This window comes from Beta vulgaris, chromosome 7 (genome assembly GCF_026745355.1).
Source record: "Beta vulgaris subsp. vulgaris cultivar EL10 chromosome 7, EL10.2, whole genome shotgun sequence".
Taxonomy (NCBI): Eukaryota; Viridiplantae; Streptophyta; class Magnoliopsida; order Caryophyllales; family Amaranthaceae; genus Beta; species Beta vulgaris.
The window spans coordinates 26,455,591-26,466,192 of record NC_079208.1 but is presented as its reverse complement, the minus strand read 5'-3'; the positions used below and the strand labels follow the sequence as shown (position 1 = coordinate 26,466,192).

The 10,602-nt window shown below is 40.2% G+C and overlaps 1 non-coding gene across 1 annotated transcript; it reads right to left on the bottom strand.

Annotated features, from left to right (window-relative positions):
* Window positions 1-2,118: 2,118 nt before the first annotated feature.
* Window positions 2,119-2,225, bottom strand: LOC125492085 (small nucleolar RNA R71). The gene has a single exon (XR_007268532.1). It is a non-coding gene; the product is annotated as a small nucleolar RNA R71 (small nucleolar RNA).
* Window positions 2,226-10,602: the final 8,377 nt, after the last annotated feature.

The following is a 10,602-nucleotide window of genomic DNA, read 5'->3' as shown; positions in this document are numbered from 1 at the left end:
TAGTTTCTTATCTAGGGTTCGGGTGAAAGTATGGATTAGGGTTTAAACGTATTGCTAATGTGATTGTGATGTTCCAAAGATGTTTAAGCATTGATCTTGGTGTTTTAAGGCCTTAGGATGGATATTGATCACATTTATACTTTGGTATTTTGAATTCAAATGTTCTTAAATCGAATTTTGGACTCTTTTATCATCCCCAAGGATCAACTTAATTTCAAGGCCAAGATATTGGGTAGAAATTAAGGGGATCCTTTCTTAGGGGTTTTTCGAATTCATTGGATCTCTCAGTCAATTGACTAAAGACCATTCGAGAGAGAATTTAGTTGATTCATTAAGTGATCATTCTCGAGGACAATTCGAGAGAGGACTCGAGCATTTTATAAGAAAACTAAACCTTGCATAATCGTTTCCTTTGCTTCACAATTGCATTAATGATCGTTGCTCCGCTTTGATCCATAATAGTAACCTTAACTCTAGTGTCTTCCCTATTGATATTTTCATCTCGTGTTATTTGCTTCTTTGATATTAGCTAGTCGTAGTTGTTACCAAATCATTTTGAAAACCCCCAAAGTCCCTTCAATTAGGTAATCTATACTCGAAAGACGTTAATTAATCCCATTTTCCATGTGAAATTGTGGATCGACCCGGACTTGCCTTTACTACTTTTTTAGTAATTGCTTGGTTAGGTTTTATAAATATTATTTGAAAGCGATTTTCGGTGCCTTAATGACACACTAAGAACCTCTTATCAGGGGCCCGCTACAGAACCCCTATTTCCATCCCCACTCGTTCACCTAATTCCTCCAACCCATTTATTTTTAGACTCCCATTCTTTTTCCAACTCAACCCCTTTTAAAACCCAAAATTCTGAACAAAAACATTATTCTACCTACCCAATTTTCTAAACCCAAACCATTAAACACTTTTATTTTAAATTTCCATTACCCACAACTTTCCATCTTACATCAGAAAACCCCTACTCCAATCCACCAATTTTTAAAACCCCAATTTTCTAATCATGATCCTTCCCAGAACCCCTCAACCCACACCCCGCCACCCAAACCTTAAATGCAGACGTCCATAATCCTTTATTCCTAATTGTGCTACCCTATCTAGCAAGAGATTTATCTCACAAGAAGTTGCAACACAAGCTCAAGCAGGCTCTTTGTTTTGTGCATGAAGAACTGAATTGAGGCCAATCATTCAATGCTGATTATGACTCACCTTGAGGACAAGGTGGAAGTTTGGCGGGCCGGTTTTGTAATAGAGTAGTCTAGGGGGAAGTGTATTTTAGTAATATACTTTAGTTAATATGTTAGCTTGAGGAATAAGGCAAGTAGACTATAAATAGAGGAGATTAGGGAGAGAAAAGATCATCAAGAAAATATTGGAGAAGTTTATTTTAGAGGTTAGTTTAGGAGTGTGACCAATTCATTCGAAAACTTGACAATTATCCTTTTAAATTATGTAATTTGCTTTTCCATCAATCAAATATCATCACCAATCAAATAACGACACACTAAAAACCTCTTATCAAAATGGCGTCGTTGTCTGGGAAATGGTGCTATTAATTGAAGTTTAATTTAGTTTAGCTTTGCTTAGTTGAATTTTCTTTTATTTTTTTTACTGTGGTTGTTATTTGCTAATCCTCTACTTAGCTATGTTGTGTTACATGAGAAGAAGAGCTCATGGTTCGCCCACTTTGCGTCTAGATCCAGAAATTGGTCGTACCTTGCGAAAGCTTCGGAAAATTTTGGAGCAATTATCTTTGGAATCTGAACCATCTTCACCAGTCTCAAGTACACACTAAAATTCGGGTTCCTATGTTCTTCAAGGTGGTATTTGACTCCCCACCACTACTACAAATTTCAGCATTCATCCTTAGTACACTCGGATGGTGAAAGCAAAAGAATTTTGTGGAGGGTCGGATGAAGATCCTCTTGACCATCTTGACAGGTTTCTTGAGATCTGTGCCATGATAGCCAAAAATGACGCCTATCTAGAATACACCAAGATGCATCTATTCCAGTCTTCTCTCATCGGAAAAGAAAAATTATGGCGCAAGAGCTTACCTGCAAATTCTCTCTGAAGAAATACTTCCCAGAGTGGAAGACATCAGGCATAAGGAGGAATATCTCCTCATTTGAGCAAGAGAACGATGAGATAATTGCGGAAGTTTGGGAGCGGTTCAAGGAGATGATCTGTTCATGCCCTCACCATGAGTTCAACAAAAATCTCATCATGCTATTTTTCTATGATGGCCTTGATCCTATATCATGTGCCAACTTTGATGCTGGAGCGGGATGTCGACTTTCTAAGATCCCACAAGATCAACTTGAGTCCACTATGAGGAAGGGCCTATTCTCTCCAGCTTATTTCAGTTCAGTTCAGTTCAGTTGCAATCAGTTTAGTTGAGTTCAATTCAGTTGCAATCAGTTCAGTTCAGTTCAGCCATTTAATTCTCTGATAATAAAACAATGATAATTATTATTATTACCATTATTATTATTACTAATATTACTATTACTATTATAAATATTAATATCATGATTAAAAAAACCCAGCCATAAAACCCACATAAACATCATCGACAAATAAAAAAACAATTGACACTTCAACACTATCAGAGTATCAACACAAGGAAATAACGTCTAAGAAAAAAAATAAGGAGACGGTAGTTTAACTTGATTCGATAAAGGTTTGTGTGCGAATGTGTAGGTTAAAAATAACGTGTGTCTATTTATATATTTTGGTGAAAGAAAAAAAACCTAATACTAATTCGATTAGGATTATTTTTCCGAGTCCAAAATCTGAACTAAAAGCGTAAAGACGCATAATTGTAGAAAAATCAAAATCTAGCAGAATCAAAACAACCGATCAATGACAAAGAAAAAAGAGTTAAAAAAAAGGAAAGATTTTGAACTCTTTGGAAAATTACACGTCCTATTAAATTTATAACATTCTTTTTCAGCGTTGGGTGATAAAGTATATTTTATATTTTGATATTCTAATTTTTTTCGTCAAGTTATTAGTTTATCTGTTTATTACGGACTACTACATCTATCTCACAACAATTTATTATTATTCAATAATTTATTATTATTTTATTTAATAACTTATTATTATTAATAAATCATTAGTATGAATTTATTATTAATTAAATAATATTATATTATATTATTATCATTACTATTAGTTATAATTTAATTCGGTTCGGTTCAGTTCAGTACAGTTCAGTTCAATTGTTTTATGCCAAAGAGAACAAGCCCAAAGTAATTAAGAACTATTCATGGGGCGGAAGACGAAGAGATGCTCAACCTAAGAATAGTGGGAAGTTTGAATTAGATCCCCAGATCAAATTAAAGCTAAGATGGATCAACTTGACAAGAAGCTCTCCAAGATTAGCCTCGCTTAATCTAATCCTTCACAGGTAAATTCTTTTTCTTGTGATAGTTTGTGTTGGTACTAACCATGATACTTCTTATTGTGGAGGTACCCATTCGAAGCATGTCGCGGCGATAAACTCTAGATGAGATGGTTATCAAGGGAACCAAGGGTATAGAAGCAATCAACAAGGGGGTTAGGAACCACCTCAATAAAACTACAACCAATGCTTCTCTTAGCAAGCATGGAATCAACCTCAACAAATGTACAACCAAGCTCAACACCAAGGGTATGTGCAAGGGTATAACCAAAACTATAATCAAGGTGGTTCATCCTTACAAGGGTCTAATGTTTACCAAGCTCCACATCAAAGAGCCAATACCCAAAAACCTCCCTCTAACCCTCCATTCCCAAACAAAATCTCGAACCCACTTCATCTCCCGATCCAACCTCACTCCAAATTCTCCAACAACTCCAATCCATGAACCAAATTCTCCAAAATCATGAGTAAAGGTTTCAAGAACTACAAGCCCATAACAAAATGCTTGAAATCCAAATTTCCCAAGTAGTCGAGAAAAACCCCTCTACTTCCATAAATCAACTTCAGGGCCAACCCATCCCTAACCACAACCTCCATCAAGCCAAAACCATCCATTTGAGGTCGGGAACAAGTTATGAGGGTCCCAAGATGCCTAATGAGAAGTTAGAGAAGGAAGAAGAAGTTCAGTTGTTGAGAAAAAAGATGAAGTTGAGGACGGTGAGAAAGAAGAGAATGTGGAAAGAGATGAGGCACAGGTCCAAGTTGGTGATAAAGCTCCATTGCCATCATCTCCACCAACTAAGACCTATGTGCCTCCGGTTCCCCACTAGTGGAAAAAACCCAAAGCGATGCGGTCAAATGTGGCCTTTCGGATGCGGTTTTGGTCCGTAAGAGGTGGGCTCGCAGCAGGTGTGTAAAACATGAGAAATGGTTTTTCTTGACTCTAATGGTTATATATGTATCTATTAGTACTATATATGTCTTAACATGTGGCTAAATGTGAGAATTTAAGGAAAATGAACATAAAAGTCTAAAATCGGCCCTAAATGACCTTCATTTACCCAAATTGGGTTTCAAAGCATGAGAAATGGTTTTTCTTGACTCTAATGGACTCTAATGGTTATATATATAGCTATTAGTACTATATATGTCTTAACATGCGGCTAAATGTGAGAATTTAAAATTGACCTTTATTTACCCAAATTGGGTTTCAAAGCATGATAAATGGTGGTTCTTAACTCTAATGGTTATATATGTACCTATTAGTACTATATATGTCTTAACATGTGGCTAAATGTGAGAATTTAAGGAAAATGAACATGAAAGTCTCAAAATCGGCCCTAAATGACCTTCATTTACCCAAATTGGGTTTCAAAGTATGAGAAATGGTTTTTCTTGACTCTAATGGTTATATATGTTTCTATTAGTACTATATATGTCTTAACATGTGGCTAAATGTGAGAATTTAAGGAAAATGAACATGAAAGTCTAATATCGGTCCTAAATGACCTTCATTTACCCAAATTCGGTTTCAAAGCATGAGAAATGGTGGTTCTTGACTCTAATGGTTATATATGTTGCTATTAGTACTATATATGTCCTAACATGTGTCTAATGTGGAAAAATATGTAAATTGAACTTGAAAGGCCAAAAAAGGTCCAAAAAGGCGAAAATGGGTTGTCATGTATAATAACTTGTCAATATCCCCGACTTCCTTGCAACACGAGGCTATATCGAACATGAACCTCAATACATAGTAGCCACACTCGCTTCCCCCGGGTTGTTGAGCACACTAATTATAGAATTACCACTAGTGAAAAAAAGCAGAAGGGCTGCGCTAAAAATGGCATGTAGGGCTGCGCTTTTTGACAACAGCCCTTTCCATAGCAGCCCTTCACTTTTTAAGTAGGGCTGCGCTAGTCAAGCGCTGCCCTTCACAAGGAAGGGCTGCGCTTTTTACTCAAAAGCGCAGCCCTTCAAGATCAGAAGGGCTGCACTTTCGTAACTAGCGCAGCCCTTCTAAGCTTGATGGGCTGCTGGCTCCAGAAGCCATGCTAAGAAGAAGGGTTGTGCTAGTTCCAACTAGCGCAACCCTTCACTGTTTTTTTTTTTTTTTTTTTGCGTGCACACAGCAACATCACAGCCCTGCACATAGCAGCATCACAGCAGCCTACACCCCCACTGCCCCCCATCCCAGCCCCCACCCCCACTAACCCCCTCCCAGCCCCACCCCCCACTGTCCCCCTTCCCAGCACCCACCCCCACACCCTAGCAGCCCTCACCACCCCACCCCCATCCAAAACCTCCCTTGGACAAAAAAAAAATTGCAAATTGCAATACGATAATATATGAAAGTGGAGAAAGGTAATAATTAACTTCAAATATATTTAATAATGTAAAAAGTGTACATAGGATTGATAGAAACTAGTACATTCGAGCTAAATGTCATCCTATGCAATCATCGGTAATGCGGGCGCCAACTTATCCCGAATTCATATATTTCTTCTTTGGTGAAGTTCCTCAAACTGGTGTGGAATTCGCATAAACCTTGCAAAACAACCAAGGAATAAACACATATATAAGAATTCAATCATTTTACCGTAGTTAGTACTTCTAAAAATGACATATACCTTCCCGAAATTCAATCAAAATCAAATGCAAGCCTAAAAGTCTACACACTAGTTATAATATATCTCATATAATCATGTTTAAAGAAAATTTGGGGTTAAATGACTTAATAAGTACATTTTGGGAGCGAAAAGGCCAAAATAGGCCGGAAATGGCCTTTTCGTTCCCGAAATGCAACCAACAACAAATGCAAGCCTAAGAATCTACATACTAGTTATATTATGCCTCATATAATCATGTTCAAAGAGAATTTGGGGTTAAATCACTTCATACGTACATTTTGGGAGCGAAAAGGCCAAAATAGGCCGGAAATGGCCTTTTCGTTCCCGAAATGCAACCAACAACATATGCAAGCCTAATAATCTACATACTAGTTATATTATGCCTCATATAATCATGTTCAAAAAAAAATTGGGGTTAAATCACTTGATAAGTACATTTTGGGAGCGAAAAGGCTAAAATAGGCCGGAAATGGCCGGAAATAAGTACACTAAATTCACCAAAGATGCAATAAATGACATGTTAGATGTGTATTATGTGTTTCTATAAAAGGATGCAAAAAATTACTCATGTTACCTCGACTAAATACCAAACAGGAGGTTTTGGTTGTCGAAGTCCATATGCAGTAATCCCCTTCATCACACTACATCAATACATTATTATAAGATTAGATGTACATTTAATATTTAATAAGCTAAATGTGGATATATTGAGTTTCGATTAGGCTACCTATTTAACAATGATTTGACTAGTAAGGACCGTATTGTTCCTTTACGCAAAGAATCAAAGTGGTAGACTTCGTTAAGTGACAAACATATTGCAATCAATGTCCAATGGTTCCTACAAAAATAAAAATGTTATTATTATCGTAGAACAACTAATAGTTCAATTTAATTAAAGTAATAAAAAGTGAGTTTAAGAAGCATACGATTCAATGTAAGGAAGAAGAATGATCTTATATCCACTACGAAAACATGCGTTCAAAGAATCCTTGAGATATGATTTCACCTCCTTTTAGTTTTGTACGCAATTGTTATCTCATACAAAGCTTGGACATAACCAACCAAACATTGGCTCACTAGATTGCCTCAAATCATTGTATAATAGCCTGAGAATTCATATTGATTAAAATAAAACTTACTTATTATGGAAGTTATTATTAGTTGGATTGAATACTACTTAATTAAGGCATATATGTATATTTATTAATTTATATACTAATAAAGTATTACCTCATGAATGTTTGTATTATGGAAACATTCAACTCTTCCTCAAGTAAGAATTCTTTAATATCACCCTTAGAAATGAAGTTCGACGTTTCCTCAATGTAGTGGAATTGGTGGTCCGACAACTTAATCTCAATCATTGCTTCCTCGTCTACATCGCTAGCGCACTCATGTAGCCAAAAGCACGGTTGAGTAAGGCCTTGCACCACCTCGATATCCGTAATGAGTGGAGACTTTGCCGTAGAAACATTTACTTTCTCCACTTGGGCATGTCGGCCTTCCGGAGGTGAAGCTACCTTCTTTCCCTTCCTGTCGGCCTTTCCTGAACCCTAGTAATTAGTTAAATTAAAAGATATTACTGACAATCATATATAGGAACTATAAAAGAAAACTATGTATATAACTTATGTTAATCATTGTACCTAATCTGATAACCGCACCAATGCACGCGGCCATAGAACATAACTGCCAAGGGCATCAGTCAATGACTGTATACCAACTTCTGCATTCGGCAGCGGAAGAGGAAATGCTTCAAAACCGGGCACAATGTCTGAAACGCTGACCACATAGTGAATATCAGCGACTGGCTGGTTGTGCAATCGTACCTGGTCCCTAGGGGGCTGTGCAGATCCATAAGCAACGACAATGAAACTACCATGACCATCTCCTTGATTTAATAGCTCACATGGTGTCTCTTCCTTTACAAAAAAACTCTATTCATAGTTAGTCTATGAAACAACATATTTAAGAACAATAGTTGTGATATTAAATGATTACCGTGAACTCCGGATCTGGATGAGGCTGCGTAGGAACACTGCCCTGCGTGAAAGCTCCAAAAGTCGGTAAGCCCATCTCCGCCAAAATAGCGTTGAAATTCTGAGTCATCTCCGCTCTGAGCTCCTCCCGAATCTGGGCTTTCATGCCTCCACATCTATGGAAGCTGATAATTGACACTAGAGGCACTGGATTTTGACGTAGAGGTGTATTGATCACCATACACCTTTCTGACCCCGAGGCGGACACCTCCTACGCCCCTCACACGTCCATATTGGTCCCGTCCTAGAGTCTCGTGTAAGGCATCAACTTGTCCTCTAGGAGTGAACTCACCAGTTGCCTCCTTTTCCTTCAAGCCAATCTGCATAAGGATAAGAGATAAATACTCGTGAGCGCACAAGTTATATTATTATGTATACCTTATCAAAAACTTATAATATGTACTTACAATGGCATTATCTATCTGTTTTGTTCCGGGATCAGGTATGACTCTCTGTCCCTTTGCATCAACCCCATGCATGGAACACCACCAATCGAGCACTCTATTTGGTTGTCGAGGCTGTGCAACCGTCGTCGTAGAGCTAGTGCCCGATGCCGTGGTCGACGCAATCGTGGGGTAATGGCTATACATCCACGATTCTCTCGCCTGACCATACGACTGAGAACCCAGATGGTGATAGTACTTCCTAGCTTTTGCATTCGCGCTATTTTTCTCACGAGATGCCTGAAACACACAAATATAAACAAAGGTTAGATATGGTGTTATACAATAATACTGGATCTAAAATATTAAATCTTAGCAAGTAAAATATTCTTACAACAACTTCCGGCGTTGTTTTTTGTGCAACAAATGCTAGCCACTGCTCTGGTGTGATATGCCTCCATATCTGATATGGTAACTTGGAGGGCGCCTCAAACGATGTGTCTGGTGAAGCCTGAGAACTGGTCTGTGTTACTACCCCGTAGATTTTCTTCTTCTTTGTTCCCACGACTTTCCTCCACTTCGTTATCCACCCCGACACTAGCTTGGCTTTGAAGTCTCGGAATCTCTGCGCAACCGCGGATAGGAATAAGTTCTTCTTGGCTTCATCATTTTGAATATTGAATTGATTCTACAGAAACGCATTTCACAAATTAGTAAATATTACATAGTATATTTAATTAAAGTGTATTGATTGTAAATGTTAGTGTACGTGAAACTTACCATAGTATCTTCCCAAATCATATTCTTAAAGGACTCGGGCACCTCTTTCCATGAGTGGAGAATGGAGAGCTTATGCATGCAAATCCCAATTTGCATGGCATACTTTTGCCGCCATTTTCCACAAGGTTGCCCTAAATGATCGCACTCCAAAGTTATTAGGGTGGGTTTCCCTAATGACTTTGTAGGTCCCCTTCCTTTCCTCTTTTTCGTCTCCAAGTTCTTACTTGGCCTTTGTAAAGCTTTTTCTTCACGGCGAGCCTTAACCAATTGCCGCCGATCCTTTTCGTAATCGTAACACTCATCCTCGGTAGTGTGTTCCGCACTCGTATCCATATGCACCTCCGCCATGTCCCTGAAATTGTACAAGCATACGCATTAAAAAAAATTAAACATTTAGGGCGGGAAGGGGTGGTGCAGTGGGGAGGGGGCAGCAATGGGGAGAGGAGGCAGTGCAGGGATGGGGGAAGGGATGGGGCAGTGGGGAGGGGTGTGCAGTGGGGAGGGGGGGCAGTGCAGGGGTGGGGAGGGGCAGTGGGGAGAGGGCAGTGCAGGGATGGGGAGGGGAGGGAGGGGGCAATGGGGGAGGGAGGGGGCAGTGCAGGGGTGGGGGAGGGGGCAGTGGGGGAGGGATGGAGGGGCAGTGCAGGGGTGGGGGGCAGTGGGGAGGGGGCATGGGGAGGGGGCAGTGCAGGGTGGGGAGGGAGGGGGCAGTGCAAGGGTGGGGGAGGGAGGGGGTGTGCAGTGGGGGAGGGGGCAGTGCAGGGGTGGGGAGGGGAGGGGCAGGGGGGGGAGGGAAGGGCAGTGGAGGGGAGGGTGTGCGGGGAGGCAGTGGCGGGGGCATGGGGGGGGGGTGCAGGGGAAAGGTGTGCAGTGGGAGGGCAGTGGGTGAGGAGGGCAGTGCAGGGTGGGGGGGGAGGGGGTGAGGGGGGGAGTGAGGGGGGAGGCGGTGTGCAGGGGAGGGCAGCAGTAGGGAGGGGAGCGTTGTGGGGGAGGGGGTGTGCAGTAGGGACGGGGCCAGTGGGGGGAGGGGGGCAGTGCAGGAGTGGGGAGGGGAGGGGGTGTGCAGGGGAGGGAGCGAAAAGGCAAAAATAGGCCGGAAATGGCCTTTTCGTTCCCAAAATGCAACCAACAACAAATTAAAGCCTAACAATCTACATACTAGTTACATTATACATCATATAATCATGTTCAAAGAAAATTTGGGGTTAAATGAGTCGATAAATACGATTTGGGAGCGAAAGGGCCAAAATAGGCCAATATAGGCCGGAAATGGCCTTTTCGTTCCCGAAATGCAACCAACAACAAATTAAAGCCTAACAATCTACATACTAGTTACATTATACATC